Source organism: Tachypleus tridentatus, chromosome 8 (assembly GCF_004210375.1).
Source record: "Tachypleus tridentatus isolate NWPU-2018 chromosome 8, ASM421037v1, whole genome shotgun sequence".
NCBI lineage: Eukaryota > Metazoa > Arthropoda > Merostomata > Xiphosura > Limulidae > Tachypleus > Tachypleus tridentatus.
This window is the reverse complement of record NC_134832.1, coordinates 129,013,026-129,031,010: the sequence shown is the minus strand read 5'-3', so window position 1 is coordinate 129,031,010 and position 17,985 is coordinate 129,013,026. Positions and strand designations below refer to the sequence as shown.

The window sequence follows — 17,985 nt, the reverse complement described above, 5'->3', positions numbered from 1 at the left end:
AGGAGCCTGGCTAAAGCGTCGTAAAGGTATGGAGTGTAAATATGTTGATTGGCCGAGGGCTATCATTTGATTAGCGTGACTAAGTCTAGCCTCTCTTAGATCTATATAGTTGCATTTCAAATTGTATGCAAATATACTAGGTCAGAACGAGGCTACTCTTAATCACACTATATGGTGGCAAACTTATTAAATCTCTGAACTTTACATCGCACGTTAGGCCTCCACACGTGACACAAAAAATCTTTTTCTTCAGAAATAAACAGATTTGGTAGAATTAAGCATTTTCAAAAAAGGAAAAATGAAGGCGGATTTTTTTTTATAATAAGCCTTTTCTGAGCCCGGACCTACAGCCTCCAAAACGCCTGCTTGCTAGCTATGTAATATGTATTAATATTTCGTAGTTTTAAGGTAGATGGGTGTCGCCTTTTAAGCCCCATGCAGACAAAATAAAAGCATATATATCGTAACGTATGATCATAATGGAACAAAATTAATTATTGGAAATAACACGGACGTTGCAGAAATTGAACTGGAAAACCAAGTTTTAGTAATTTTACTTCCACGTGGACAGGCAGAGTGGGCCATGGTCTCCCAAATTTTCACTGTGGCCCACTCAAGTTACGTTACTTTTCCCAGCAGTTTAGTAAAGCATACTATCAATTTTGAAAACCTTATCATTTTTCAACTCGCCGAGAAGCATTAACAAAAGCATCACTAACCACCATCGTGCCCGAAAGAGAAAAGGTGAACCTGACCCTATACAAGGATTTCTTCAATTTGTATAGAATTGTAAACGTAATATTACGTGTTTTTGTTTTAATTATAAACTGAAGAAATTTTTGTTGTTGACTCTTCAAAGAAAATGTTTACTTTCATATTAAACACAACTGGATTTTTTCTAAATGTTTGTAATTAAGTCTATAATGAGGCTAAAAAGATGTTCGTGCAGTAAGGTTCTGCAGAGGTAGTTTGAACGAAGAAGGACGTTAGATTTCAACTGAACGAGATCTTACTCCTCACAGTGATAAAACAGTATAAAATTATTTATCATTATAATTTAAAAGAACTTCCAACAAAGAATGTTTTTCAGTAAAACTGTGCCTGCGTTATATAATGATTTTTAAATCACTCTTCAGGTTTTCAAAGGGAAACACGAACTGTTTGCGCTGAGTCAACATATTCTTTGAACCCTTGAGGTATCTAACAGATAGACGTTATTTTTTTTATTAATTATGACGAAATGCACCAAAAAACATTAAGCATTTTTTTTCATCCTTGTAGAGATAAAGAGAATATTGAAGCTCAAAGCCAGAATCCGGGGATCATCTATCAAATACAGATGAGAAACAGTGATCTAAATATGGGCAAGGCAAGTCAGTTTCATTAATTAAAATATCAAAACATTGCACACACAATATCTGTGTACGGTGAAAGTTAAAAAGGGATTGAAAAGTAATCATAACTATAAGTAGTAATATGTTTTGAACTACCAACAACTTTAGAATTGAGTGAAACCAATGGATCTTCCCTGAAAACGTAAGTTTTACTTGTTTCTTCAGAGAGGTAGACAGTTTATTTATTTATTTGCATAGTTCTCATCTTAATCGTTTATTTAATTCATATTTCTTAGAAGTTAAGCACAAAACTACACAAAGAGCTGTATAGGGTCTGCTTACCATGGGTATCAAAAGACGGTTTCTAGCGTTGTAAGTCCGCCACTGGGGGGCACCTTCAAGTATTGATGTATTTAGCAAAAAAAAATATACAAGTGTTTTACTTTCTGTCGGGTAAGGCGAAGAATACCTTTATTTCGATATGAAGTGTTTATGTAGCGTATATGTAAAAGGAACTTTAACTTTTTTATCACAGCTAATTAAAATAAAGTTACACTTCTATTTTGCAGAGATTTAGAGAATACAAGATACCAGCACTGGTACAAAATTACATACGTTCCATAATATTTATTTTCATTCCCTTAACTGTGGTGATTATCCACTTCAATTTTCTCAAAAACTGGTGACAAGGTCTAAATTTGGCTGCACATATACAGATAAAGATTAAATATAATATTTCCATTTAATTTCGAATACTGTTTGATCATTACATTTCACAGATAAGTTTAAAACTTTATAAAGAGTTATACAGATTATCTCATTCATGATTTGAGTTTTTTCACCAGATGTTGGTGAAGAAGATGCAGATGTATCCAGAAACCAAGATCAAGACATTCCCAAGAACGTAAAGAGAAAACTAAGCTTGAAGATGAATGTAAAGTAGAAACGTTTAAGATAAAAATAAGGAAATGTGGACAGAAATTACACATGCTCTTTTTTTAACCTTAAATATAATTTCCACATTGAGCTAATGGTGTATTTACAAACTTACTATAACAGAGGATGAATAATTAATTATTACAAATATTAGTGTTTTAAAGTTTACCGAGGAACTTACTTTTAGAGCTACTTCAGTTTTAAATTTTGACTAAGAAAAATTTGTAACGTAATAATCATTCCGTAATAACATGATATGAATTTTATACTTGGAAATTGCACTTAACTATTACTTTGTTATGTTGCTTATTATTATTAAATTACAGAAGTGGTACCACAATCAAATTACTTAATATAACAGATCGAAGTTGCAAGTTGATTTCATAAAATGATTACCAAGATAAAATTTAGTTTTTGTATTGTCCAGTTGTCCGTCACTATGTGTTTGTGTTTTCTTATAGCAGAGCCACATCGTGCTATCTGCTGAGCCCACCGAGGGTAATCGAACTCCTTACTATAGTGTTTTAAATCTGTAGACATACCGCTGTACTAGCGGGGGTCTGTCCGGAAGGGGGCTGCAGCTCATGTTGTCATGCCCTGTCTGAATACCTTTCTTTTTAACATTAGTTCTGCAGAGTAGTTTCTATTGCAAAAGGCTCTGCTGTAAGACTTTAATTTCCAAAGCACACCACTCCTTCCTGAAGACTTTCCATAATACAGTGTGGCCCAAAATTATATTTCCTCTTTCAAATTTTAATAATTAAATAACCACAGAAATACAGTCATGCAGTTTTCAACGTCTTGTAACTCACGTCAAGCAGATTTTATTGATATGTCAGTAAACTTCAAGGTAGGCACCATTAGTGGCTTTCAGCATGTCTAACCGATATTTGAGTCACCTTCATTGCAACATGTTCACAGTTACAATGGTGATATCATTCATTATACCGGTTTTTACCTCCGTGATGTTTGTTATATGTACAGAAGTACTAGTTGCGATGGATTGGTGAGAGTGGGCCAGTTCCATGTCCTTCGTATTCACAAAACATCACTGTACTAGATTTATTTCTTTGGGGGTATGTAAAGAACATCGTGTATCGCACATACGTGTGTTAGATTTTAAAATGGGAAAAATAATTTTGTTCCACCCTGTACGTCAAATGTACAAAAAATGTTTTTCTCGAGGCCATTTCAACAGCACGATGGCATAAATATCAATAGTTTGTTATTTTTCTTAATTGATCACTAAATTTGTATATGGAATGTTATGAGTACCTGTTTCATTCTTCAGCTGCTGGAGGTGTGCAACAGTTTAATAGGAGGTAGTATAGGAAACCTTATCTTGGTGAGTCCATACTATGTTGGACTTGTTTTTAGGCAGAGATCCTTCTTAATTACACAAGTTATTGTTGCTTCGAGAAGGTGGACAACTTTTTCTACTGGCCTTTGTGTTAATGGATTCTCATCTGTTACAAGGTGCAGCAAGATACTATGACAAGATACTAACTGAATGTCCGTTTCTGGATAGCCCTGGTGTCTCAAGTTGATCCATATTCCCTTGTTTTTCAATGCCATTCACTACAAGGGATATTCCCATCTCACAACACGTCTTTATGATATAAGTATGAATATTTTGAGTTGTAAAAAACTGTTACATACCCTTCCCAAAAGTGGTTATTGTTGCAATGGTATCGCATTATACTGTGACTTTATATTGTTTGTTCTCGTCATATTACTTGCCGATTAGAATATTCAAAATTATGTAAATATAATATATTTACAGTTCTTTATATGCAAAGGTTGTGAAAATTTTATTAAAAGAAGGTAACTTGGTTTCACCCTCTTATATAACATATTAAATGATTATGTGTTTTAAAAACGATAACTGATATGATAGTGGAGTTGATATTTATAAATAAATACGTCATAGAATAAAAATAAAACAATATACCTAATTCCTTTCTCTAGATGTACTGAAGCAGCTAGAAGACGTTCAATATAATGTTATTATAAGTAAGACTCTTGTATTTGATATCATTAACTGTACATTTACTGAATAATTAACTTCACTGAACATATTACGTTATGTAATCTAAAATAAATATGAACTCATTGCAGAAAAACTGATTCTTGTGTTTTTTATGAAATATTTTTTATGAAAAATCAGTTATTAATTCTATTTTTTCTATTTGTAACAAAATTAATCACGAACGACTAATTTTTCCTATTTTTCGTTTAAATGTGTTTTTAAATTAGTTGTTGCTTGAGGGTCAAGACGTGCACACTAACTGAAACATTTTGCTATCCGAATATACGCTCTTGTAATACGAGATAGTGAATTATATCTTAATGTTGTTATGGTTTTGTTTACCATTTATTTATTCCAATGTTTACTTCAACAACAAATTTTCAGTTATATTAAAATCCTATCTCACCCTTACGTTGATTTTGGGGGCAATTTGGTGTCACATAATTAGGAATTATGACTTACATTTTGTCACGAGGGTGCGCGAAAACTGACTTTGTCCCCGGGCGCTGAAAATCCTTGCTACACAACTGTATGAAACTGACACAAACTCTTTCTAGCTGGTGTTAAGGTATTAATATTGTGAAAGAGTTAATAAATTAGATAATTGTATAACATTAACCTTGTGGACTAACTTCCCGTTTCGTTCTGTGTCACTTACTGCGCAACTGTTACATTGTTCCTTGGTGGAGTAGGTTTGCTGTATACTTTTCCTAAAGTGTGTTTAATTTTATTTCCACGGGTAGAAATTAACATTATGCGTTATATTAAGGATATATTACTTACTAAGTAGGTGACTTAGTATTATTAATGTCACATCCTTTGTCTTTTCAAATACATAAATATACTGCAAAATTTACTCGGAAGTGGAATAGACCTTTTCAAAAATTAATGTGCTACACCATTAGTGTATTAATTAAATTCCTAAATTAGTTAGAAATTACATTAGAATAGTTTCATGTTCCTAATATAAAGATATACTTATATTTCTGAGTACACAACCTTTTCACACCGCAGTAGATTTCGTCGTAGAAAGTTGCGCCAAACAGGAATATCCATTGCAGAGGACTTGGACGTCAGTCTCCTCCTATCACAAGAAAAAAAAAAACGACTCCTACTTTTATGTCCACTTTTTCATTCACCATTACATATCGCTAATGACTTGCCTATGTCTTCTGCTCAAGTCACTCAAAATCCGTCGCATAACTGATTATCCCAGTGTAGTTACACTGGAAGATCATTGGGATACTTTTTTACCAACGAAGCGTGGGATTGACCATCACTTATAACATGGTTGAAAGGACGAGGATGTTTGGGTTTCGAACCTGCGACGCTCGGATTAGGAATCAAGTGCCTTAACCACCTGACCATGCCGAGCCTAGTCATATTGTATCGTCACACCTTTAATAGATATTTAGCATGAGTAGTAGTGGTGTGTGCTGTAGAATGATCGTATTGTTTAATCTAAAAAAATAGTTTACTTCTAATGTTGTATGTTGTAGAATGATTGTACTGTTTAAATTAAACCACAGTTTTCTGTTAATATTTTAAATGTGAGACAAAATAGATAATAATTCTTCACTATCATTCAAAGCTTTGTGTGAATAAGCTATCTTGGAAACCCATAATCTTAGTTCTTGTTTCTTCCGCTGTATTTGTACAGTTCCAGCCCTAAACTGCAATAGTCTGATAGCATTTGTTTGTTTTGGAATTTCGCGCAAAGCTACACGAGAGCTATCTGTGCTAGCCGTCCCTAATGTTATAGTGTAAGACAAGAGGGAAGGCAACTAGTCATCACCACCCATCGCCAACTCTTGGGCTACTCTTTTTTACCAACGAATAGTGGGATTGACTCTCACATCATAACGCCACCACGGCTGAAAGGGCATGTTTGGGGCAATGGGAATTCCGAACTCGTGACCCTCAGATTACGATTCGAGCGCCTTAACCACTGGCCAAATCCTATCGTATTTAATTACATATGCTTGCGAATTTTAAACTTCATAAAAGTTGTTTTTATTTTAATAACGGATTATCCATAATTCAGCTTCACAGATTTCGTAAATAATATTCCTTTTTTCTTCTGTCGCGTAAGGATTTTTGGCAAATCTGGAAGGAAAAACACTCTTACTTAGATCAAAATATTATTTCGTTTATCAAAATGAACATCTGGTTTCAATGACCAGCAGTAACCAACCATTATGCTGATGCGTCCATCTTCCCTAATATCTCCTCTATACTTCCTTGATATCTTGATGAAATCCTTCTTCTTTGTTTTCGCTGACGACACTGATATTTTCAGGAAAGTAGTCAATATGTGAGCATAAGAAATGACCTTTCAAGCTGATATCACAACTGAGCTCTTTGAATTTATCAAGTTTTTTATTCACAATATTTTAATTTATTTGAATCCTTAAAAAATGTTAATAACATCATTAAAGGCAATCCACACTTCTTTTTCGAATTTCCTCATTGTCCTTTCGAATTGTTCATTGAAAATCAATTTACTAATCTGTGAGCCAACAAAAATTCCTTCTTTAAGTTTCGTTTCTGAAAAGTTGAAAACTGCCCACATAGATATTTGAAACAATCCTTATTGTGGTCTGAAACCTTTACAAATCGCTTAATCAGTGATGTCGAGAAAACCCACTTGTAGAGAAATATATATGTAAAAACGACTCGTTTGGGTTGAGAAAGTTTTTTATAAGAGGAGGAACAACGTTTCGATCTTCTTCGGTCATCGTCAGGTTCACCGAAGAAGGTCGAAACGTTGTTCACTCCTCCACGTAAAAAGGTTTCTCAACCCAAACGAGCCGTTTTTACATATAAAAATCGCTTAATCAAGCCCAGTTTTATGTGAAATTGCGGTAATAGGACTTTCTTTGTGTCAACCAAACCTTCACATGCAATGCTTTTCGATCTTGGTATCAAGCTAACCCTGCTTGGCCATTGCTCTTTTATCGAGTGTTGATCTCATATTCTGATGTCCAATTTACATGAAAACACGGAAATTTTGTATAACCGCATTGTTAACCCAACAACATGTAAAGGACTTTTAAGTCTCCACAAACAGCTAACCATGTTCTTTGTATTTGACCTTATTAAAAAGTTCGAGATTTTTGTACCAAATCTTGAAATGTGGCCTGTTAATTCTTTATATACTACCAATGTATTCCTGCGGGTTGTAAATGATCGATAAGACTCTCACGTCGTGAATGGTCTTGAGAAATCTATAGCCACTTGTAGTAAATATATTAAGCATAACAAAACGTGGCCTGATTTCAATGAAAATGATTCACTTATGTAAAAGTACTTATGAAGTGTTGCGAAAAATCTATTTGTGATAGGGAAAAAGATATTTTCGAATTCAGTATACAGGAATTATTAGAACAATTCGTGACAATAAAAACCATCGCAGACCTGAACTATCTTTTGGAATTCTGAGAGGTTGAAGAGAACATCACATTTCAAGTTACTGTATTTTATGTTTCTAATAGCTAAGCTGATGTAGAACATTACATCTTGAGGAAAGGGTGTTTCTAAAAATGTGGACAATAAAGTGAAATCTATTATGTAATTTTTATCCAGACACAATCAGAAATGTGCGATAAGAGATTCAACACAACGACTTTCTCGGACTTGGTATTCATATTGTTTTAAGTTGAACTGTCAAGTGTCACGGATTTGCTACCATATATCTGTTTTAATATCGATGTTTGTTTAAGTTAAATTTATATTTAGATATGTACACAATCTGTACTGTTAAGTCTTTATTGCGAAATTCCCGCCTTCCAACTAAAATTGTAGAAATTTCTCGAGAGTAAGAATCAAGAAGATTCGTGGATGTACGTAAACACTGGTATATCACGTTTATTGTTGGGAAAACTGAAATGTCTTAAAAACTCTTCTCAGGCCTATAAATATAATCAACGCAACGCGCCAAGAGATAGTATATATTATTGGATTCTGTAGTTAGGATGTTATAAACCTCGAAAGCTGTAACTGTGATTAATATAACGCTTATTGATCGTGAACTACAGATATTTGATTAAGAACTATTATAGATTTCGAACATTACAAACCGTTTAATTTTAGCGAGTTGAAATCAAACATTAGTATTTTTACGAAAACATTACATAAAATAAGTGGTGTAATAACTCAGCGAAGAAATAAGAATATAGAGCTAGCTGGTTCCCTGTTAAGTGAATTGTGCCTACATCAACTCAAAACTGATTCGTTTATCGCGAACCCTCGATAAAATAACAAGAAAGTTTCAGACTAGTTTGTAAATAGATCATAATTTGTAGTAACCATTATTGTGAATTGTCATATTGTTTGTATATTAAGAATATATATGTATTAACAAAGAAAACTGTGTATATCAATCTTGCAAGTATCATAAATTGGATACATATCGATATTTATTTAACTTCTAAATCTAAATTATCATTTAACTCGGTTTCAAGCAATTCAAAATTTTAATATATTACGTAATAAACTGAAAGCTCGTCTAGAACAAGTTGTAATACGTAACATAAGAAGTCGATGAAAAAGCTTTCTACACGTGCAAAATTTTTTAACAGTGAATATAAAACTCAACTCGGATGTTTCGAAACACGTCCAACCTGATAAATTAGTAACACAACCCGAGCCATCTATCAGTTGATGTTCGTACTGAGCAATATTAAACCTGTATTATTTGCATATATTCTGGACTGTAAGTAATATAACGTAAAACACCTAGGCTCTATGTTTGATAGGTACATTTCGTGGAGCAATGAAATATATGGTGTGCAGGCTGGAAGTAGGTACACAATGGATTACGAGTTACAGTTGACGTAAAGGAAGATTGGAGATAAAGAAAACTGATGTTTTTGCAAGCCGTTTTCTTCAATTATACCAAGGAAGATTAGTCGAAATTTTGAGTCGGTTTTATTTTAAGTAATAAAGAGCTTTCTGCTGTCCCTTTGGCTAGTTTTTGTCGATGTCCTAGCATGCGTGCTTTGTATTTAGATATACAGGCTACCAGTTTCACCTGGACTTATTCTTACGTAGGAATCACTTTCGCGGTTCCAGTACATTTATGGTTGAAACCACGTTAAGAAAGTTAATTGTAATTATTATAAATTTTATTTAGTTTATTTGCAAATAATATTTGCAGGGTTATGATGAAAACATATTATTTATCTCATTTAAAGCCAATTATTTGTTTTTAATAGTAGTATAAATTTACTTTTGAAATTCTTGTAAAAATTGGTTTATAATTCTGGTTTGATAAATTATATATGATGACATAATTTATTTTATTATCTTTAGTTTTCAGAATGGTGCAGAAAACTTTCACAGCTCTTGGTAACATTGGCACAAGCATCAGCAATAAACTTTGAAGAAGTCAAGAAAGTTCCTTTTTGTTTGTTTGTTTCTGAGATTTATCCAAATATACAAAAACAGAAACAAAAGACAGGGCTGTTTTTTTAGTCAACTGTTTTATGCATGCTTTTAGGGTGTTTTAATACCTTAGTACAAATATTTATGTAAATTAAATCTGCTACCATTTAGAATCTTTTCCCACTGGGCATATCATGCTCTTTTATTGTTTCATGTGGATAGAAAAAATATTTTTTTTAGTAAAAATACAAAAGCAAGTTTAGGAAATGGTTTAAAATATTAAGAAAAACTCAATGTTATTTTGAACAGCACATTGTACTGAAAAAACGAAATTTATTCTCCACTCATTTAAAACTGAATCACAAAATATTAAAAATATCCTATAAAAACCAGTTCATGCAACATGTGATGCATTATAAATATGTTTCAGATTTAATAGCATTTAATAATGTAATTAAAAAAATGATTATTTCAAACTACATGCTATACCAAGTATTGTCAGTAACTTTAAAGATCATTACTACAAATGAACAGTAAAACATTGAACCAAACTATTTTACTTTACATCACAAAACTAACACAATTTTCCTAAATTTCTTCTTTAACTTTTTCTTTTCCTGTTTTTTTTAAAGTGAAATCTAATTTTGAAGTTAATGTCTCATTTATCAGCTTACATCTGTAATTACAATAGCATTAAGAGAAATCTTACATATTGATTTTGAAATTATAGTTGGTATTTATTTCACTTAATGATATGGTACTAAAATTAAATATGTGCCATGTTTTACACCGTATACAGTGTTTAATCACCAATACATTTTCGTTGGTAGTGGGTTATTAAATTTATTCTCCATACTTTCTGTAATTGTTTGTTGATCAGATCATTTTCTATGAAGTTTAAAACTAAAAATAGTATTCATTATAAGGGCTGATATTTATAAACATAAACTGGCACTGTTTTTATCAGGAAACTCCCAGACCTACAAAGTAATTGAAAAGAAACTCAGAAAATGGTAACTGCTTATGTAAGCATTAAGTCAAAGGTAGGTTTTAAGTATTGCTACCAATATTAGTTGATACTCTGATCTTGTAGAGTTGTCTGTTTGTTTTACTGTGTATTCAGTACTGAGTTGAAAGTTAGTTGGACCTAATACATTAAGACAAGCAGGAGTAGAGTGGTATTTGTTGTTAAAGAAAGTGAAATAATATTTGTTGTTTTTAAAATAAATATTAATGAGCCAATGGTTCCAAGTAAAGTTTGCATGCATAAATTTCTTGCAAGTAACTTTGGTTTCAGTAACCAGATGACAGTTTCCATTTAAAGTGTATGTAGAGCTTCACCATGCCAGCTAGTACAGCTAACATTAGCTGATGGTTAATTTGATTGGTTTTGCTGGTAAGAATATTTAACTGAATAGACCTATGTCACACACTTATTCACGACAAACACCTAACAGTTGTCACTTTATGACAAAACAAAGGGAACTTTTAAAATGGAAGGAATACCTAAACACTTAAACATAGAGGAGGATATTAAATATTTCATATTGTACATTCTCCAGATAATATGTACCCATATACACAGTGCAGTTCATATTTCGATAAGCAGTTTCCAAATATATTAAATAAAAACACCTGCAGTAAAAGTTAATACAGAAAAATGGTTGATTAGCTGTACAGTACATTTCAGAAGGTTCTGATTTTATTTATTTGATATTAGGCATAATAGCTCTGAGGTTAACTATAGAAGCATTTCTGAACTACAAGCAGAAGTTCATTATATCCCAGGTGATTCCTGAACTAAAAGTGGTAACAAGTGTATGCAAATACTGAATTAGATTAAACTCCTTTCTGTAAAAACACTGTGAGGTTCTACAACAACATATCTATTTAATATGGCATATGAACCAACGAAATAATTTGAAATTAGGTTAGCTGTTATAAAATGTTCCAGATTCCTTAAATAAAAATGGAAAATAAGCAAAAATTAAATATATTTAATATTAACATGATTTACATATATAATAACATTAAATGTGTAACAATACACAAATTATGAAATAATATTGACAATCACATGGATATTTCATCTCCTAACTTAATTATTACAAGGGTTTTATATTACACTGCAACATCCATATTTGGGAATATTTCTCTCACAATTTTATGAAACGTGTGTGATAAATTGTAGCTTAATTTCATTCTTCATTCTTTTTTAAATGAATAATCTCTATAAAGACATAACTACTAACTTCCTACCTGGACTGCTTCTCTACAGATACCTTTCAGTGCTTTAGCCCACTGTTGCTTTCAGCTTGTACCTCACACTACATAAAGGTGTGACAATTAGCTCTATCAATGAATTTACAGTTTCCTCTTAGTGAATATCTGTCCTCACACTGAGAAGAAAAGGCCTATCTATAAAATTATCCCCATTTTCAATAATCAGTAACTTGTATCAATAATGTGATATTTTCCTGCTGGTGTAGATCCCTTATGGATTGCCAATTTACAGCTTGTTACAAATATTCCACTTTATACTGGAAAATTGCATTGTTTCTCTTTAGCATGCATCTTCTTGTGATTTTGTAAAATACCATTGCTTCTAAAATATATTCCACACACTATACAACTGAATGGTTTTTCTCGAGTGTGAATTCTATTATGTGTTTTTAGGTTACCCATTATTCCAAACTCTTTACCACAAACTACACAAATGTATGGTTTTTCATTAGTATGTACTACCTCATGACTCTTCAGTTCACTGGTTGTTATAAATGTTTTGCCACACACTAAACTACTATATGGTTTCTCTCCAGTGTGTATCCTTTCATGTTTTTTAAGGTCACTTTTTGTTCTAAAAAATTTGCCACACACAACACAACTATATGGTTTTTCACCAGCATGTACCCTTTCATGTTTTCTAAAGGTTACCCAATATTCCAAATTCTTTGCCACAAACTACATAACTGTATGGTTTCTCTCTAGTGTGTATCCTTTCATGTTTTGTAGATTCCCCATTGTTCCAAAATCTTTGCCACATGCAAGAGGTTGTCTACCTATTGGGGACTTGGACTTCCTGGAATTATGCTCAGGTGAATCTTTTAGTGTGGACTCTACATGATCAATGGAATCTCACTTGGAATTCTTTTTCTAAAGCAGTTCCTCAAACCTCTTGTTTTCATGGCTCTGCACTCATCTGTGCACTTCACACACTGATGCCTTTGCACATATAACAATGCTAATCTTTCTCTATTCAGGTCTCCTATTCTGCATGTATTAGCACTGGCTATGAATGCATCAGCCAGGCATGGTCAAATCTCTTCCTTTGTGCTTACCTCTCTGTTCATCTCCACTTTGAATTAAGTCCCTCATTTGGGACTCTTTGCTGGCCCAATCATGGTTTCCTCTGCTTTTCCTTCTCCTTTCCATAACATTCTTCTTCAGCCATATATACAAATATATGTTGCAAATAGATTGATAGTACATTTACCTATACAACTCTTCCTTCCATTTTCTTCTTCATTCCAGTTTGTATACCAGTCACCTCACCTGTCCTGTTCATGCAGTCTGCTGTTATTTGGCCCTTCTTCCTTTTTACGGTTCCCAGTCCTCTCTTTTCTTTCTGTGGGCTCCTACAGCCACTCAAGGTCTTTCTCCTGTTATTCTTACAATATTAGTCCAACAACTTATCAATTTAATGTATTTTGCATTGAATAAAGTATGTTGGCATTTACAGGTGTCTTCCCAACACATTTTGCACCTAACTCATTCATCGTCTATTGGAGAAGACTGTTCAGGTTAGCATACAGCCAACCCCTCACACGTTTTTTTCACAATACCTCTATCATTTGATTGCTTTTTTCCTCATAAAGCATTGAAGCCCTTGCCACTTGCCAATTCCTAGCATGGGATGGTAAAAATTGGAGGATACCTCCTGAGTGTGACCATTTCCCTAAGTATAGTTGGGAAATAACATTTTGTCAGTGTAGTACAGTTCCCCCCATCTGTTTAACTTTCCCACACCCTACTGCTATCTAGGATTTTGATTGTATGAGATTTAATTACAGTTTTGAACTCAGGAGATTAAACCTTTTTGATTGGTATGCTGATCATGCCCAAAGACTCATAAGTTAATTTAGTCTAATCTTTCCTCAAAGAATTTTACTTTGAGGATAGGCTGAGAGAGATACTGATGAGTAATAAAATCAAATCGGGTGTAACACACCCTATCCTCAGTATTGCTGGTGCACAAAAATATAGCTAATAAAAATGAAAAAAAGGTCTCAAAGATTAATTTACTCTAATCATGCCCAAAATAATTTAAAGTGTTGCAGCTACTGAGGATTCCCTCATCTTTTCGTTTTAGTTCTTCAAAAGTGCAGTTTCACTGTTTTTATGGTTATTGATGTGTAATATGAATAACCTTTTCCCAACACAAAATTTACAAACAATTTTTTATAATTGTTAATGAAAAGAATTTATTAATGTGTTGTACTGGTACTTTTTTCAGTGATTTTCTTTTCACATTAAAGTAGGTGCTCAGGCTAAACACAGTGTTGTCTCAGTTAAACTAGACTTGATATATAAATATGCTTTAACTAAGTTTACCTCATTTTGTTCCACAATATTTCCTTCTCATATCAAATAACAATATCATAATTCAAATGAAGAATGAAATTATGAAGTACTCTTTTTGAAAGCTTTAAAGAAAATTAAGGACATAATGGTAAATATTGTCAAGATTTGGTAGTTTTGTCACCTGCATGCAAAACTGTTGAAAAATAGACAATATGGCTTATAAAGTTAAAAACAAAAAGAACTTTCATTACATATTTAGATCATAAGTTTATGATCTCTCATAGGTGAGACATAGAAGGCTGCATCAGAAACTGAAAAACAGGTTGAGAAACAGTACTTGAAAAAAAAACACACACTTGTATTCAAGTTACTAAGTCAAACTCGCTTTATATTTATCTTCTTTTAATATTTCCACTTTCCTGGAAAATTACAATGCAGTATTATGATAAGAAAAATTGACAAAATTCACAAATACTAATGCTATCATTTAGGTATGCTGAAATCTATTCATAAGCAGAATTTGTTCGTTTAAAAATATATGTGCATAGAAGCAAATAAATAAAACAATCAAACTGGATGCATGTCACAAGTGTGGTATCTCATAGATAAGTGATAGTACTTTAGTGCTTTTTAATGTACATCAATTTCTCTGCCTTGTACCCAATTTTACTGATTTTGAGCCTTCTCACTACCTTATTTTTAGGTATCTCTTCTCTTTCCATTTTATAATTAAAATGCTTTACCATTCTTTAGAGATTTCTTTTCTACATGGACAACAGACTTCTTCTTGACCATCCCCACACATAGTCCTGTGAACATACACCTTCTATTTTATGAAACTGCTCATTTAGGGTGGCTTCTCAAGGTATCCAAGTTCTTTCTTCCTCCAAACCAATATCTCATTCACCTGAAGACTTTCTTCAATAATGCCCAATTGTCTCTGATTTGCTCATACAACTTTGGGAATCTGGTTGCAAAAGTTTCTAATCTGCTTCCACATTCAAAACAATTCTTTTGAGGCCCACAGGTTATCTGGAAACCCTCATTCCATTTGACACTACACAGGTGTCCCTTATAGTGGGCATTTTTCAACTAATGTAACCAATATAGGGATCCACTTTACCTACTAATCCTTCCTTCTTGTTCTCCACAGGAAGATCTTGCTTGATGACTAATTGCTCCAACAGCATTTTAAGTTTTCCCTTACCTTCCCCTAAACTGAACTTTCACCTGATTCAACATCTTACACATTTTCCAGGCTGGCATGAGAACTACCCACATACCTTTGTTGACCATTTTCTTCAACACCTGGCTGTCTCATCTCCAGAGAGGTGTTGACTTTTGGCCATAGTCACCATTCAGTCCATTTCTGACATTAAACACATAAGTATTCTTATATCTTTTCCCTCCACAACTAACTTAGTACAGGATCCTACTAGTTACTAGGTGTACTTCAGAGGATACTTATCCAAAATCTGAAATGGGCCAAGACAATGGAAAACACTTACATCATCTGCCCTGGCTTTTTACATACCTATTGTGAGATGAGGTGTTCCATAAGATCATTTGAAGTTTCTTTAAGGTATTTCAGTATATAAGGAGTGGACAAAAATGTCAACAATGTTGTTAATTTTTATTATATAATAGAAAAATATGTAAAACTATATGTTTTCAGAATACACTTGATGAGTTTTTTTCAAATACGATCTCAAATCCTCATTTTAAACTGGCTCTTGTAAACAACTGAACTTTTCATTATTTTACTTACATTTTCTCACAAAAGTGTTGTGCTTTTCGCTGTAGTTTTAGATCTTTATTCCAATTAGCATACAACATGATCAAACATGTTTCTCTGCAATAATCAAATGTCAAAATGGAACTCAAAATAACACAAACCAATTTCACAAGTTAATATTTAGTCAGCATTCCCTTGGATTTCAATACTGCTTCACATTGATGTGGCATGCTTTCAGAGTTTGTGCAGACATTCCCAGGTAACTGCCATTCTTCTTTCAGTACTTCAAAGAGTTCATCTTCCATGATGAACCTGCTATCTTCTGTTAATTGGTTTAACTCTGCTCACAATTTTTCAGTCTGATTGATACCAGGTTATTGTCCTGGCTATTTCATAACAACAAATCACTTATTTTTAAGATATCTTTTAATGACTACACAACTGCATAGATTCTATAACTTAAACAAGGATAAATCTTGAACTATTCAAGATTGAAGTACCTCTAAGTAGTTTCCTTGCAAAAATACATTGGGTTATATTTCCCAAGGATTGGTTGATTTGGGACTGATGCACATTCTGATGATTCTGAATGATTTTTGGCCAAAGATAGTGATGGGCCTGATGGCTTTTTATTTCCACCATTATCACTACTTTCATTGTCTGACTTCTGGTTATCATCACCAGCAAACATATTCAAGTTTACTTCCAACACTGCATGGTGTGTACCAGTCATTAAATTTTGAGCCACTTCTTGAGTTTCTGATAAACTGAAGTGCAACATTCCAGTATCATTGCTTTATGTTTCTGAATTTGAATCACAAACTCACTTTATAATTAATGTTTCTGCTATGCTGTCCAGCATAAGGGTCCAGGTTAGGTTACTTTTCAAAGAATCAACCCATATGACTCTGTATTTTATTTTCCTTCCACCATGCAAAAGTTTTCCATGCTTTATAAAATACTTTATATTTTTTGTTTATTATTTTTTGTAGTTTATATACTTTAACCTCGATATCATATACATAACTTAATTTATCCCATTCAAAAATATTATTTATTTAGCTTTTTTTTAAAATTCTTATAATAAGTGAAGAAATAAGCATGATATGACTAAACTTAGGCCTGTTATTAAGTAAATACTATGTTATTGCAAAAGGGGCTACCTGTGTTCTGCCCACCATAGGTATCAAAACTAGATTTCTAGCAGTATAAGTCCTCAGACATACAGCTGTGCCACTGGGGTGCTGTGTTTTTTGCTATGATAATGATAGAAATCAGAAACAGACAATATGCTATTGTACTAAACAATAGAGCAGAAATTATGGTTAAATAAAGCTTAACCAAATCATTGAATATTAAATTAGACTTAGTAGCTAAAATCTAGGATATCTTTAGCCTATATTAGGTATTTTTCTCAATATTTCATTAAATGTTCTAACGTTATGACTCAATAGTGATTTCAGAACAAATAAAAACAGACCATTTGAAAACCGAAATAGTTCATTTAGCTCCTGATTACTGAATAAATTAAATATAAAGTTACGTGATGTATTTGTATTAATGCAGTGTTAAAAATGGGGCTTCAAAATGTAAACAACAAATAATGTACTGTAAAGTATGGACATAATACAAAGAGAAAATGAGTTACCATGGAAACATACATGCAATGCTAACCTTTATCAATATATGATACTATGTGCTCAGCTCAAGATGCTGAATTACCCCATAAAGCACGTAAGTTTTGTGATTGACAGCTGTCACTGTGTGGGTGGGTGTGTATAGTAGTATACTATATGTATATGAAATGCTATTAAACATAATAGAAACGTTTATAAATATATACCATAGTATATATGGAATATATATACTATATATACCATATGACCTAGTAACTTTACACAATAACTGAAAGAATCAATTCTGTGATACCAAAATTCACTTTAAAATTATGTACTATATATTTTAAGTTGCTTTATAAATAAAGG

At 32.7% G+C, this 17,985-nt stretch overlaps 1 protein-coding gene across 3 annotated transcripts in view; it reads left to right on the top strand.

The window, feature by feature from the left end:
* Window positions 1–17,985, top strand: part of LOC143223476 (zinc finger CCCH domain-containing protein 15 homolog) — a 282,471-nt gene that overhangs the window by 93,250 nt on the left and 171,236 nt on the right. The gene's annotated exons all lie outside the window — the stretch shown is intronic.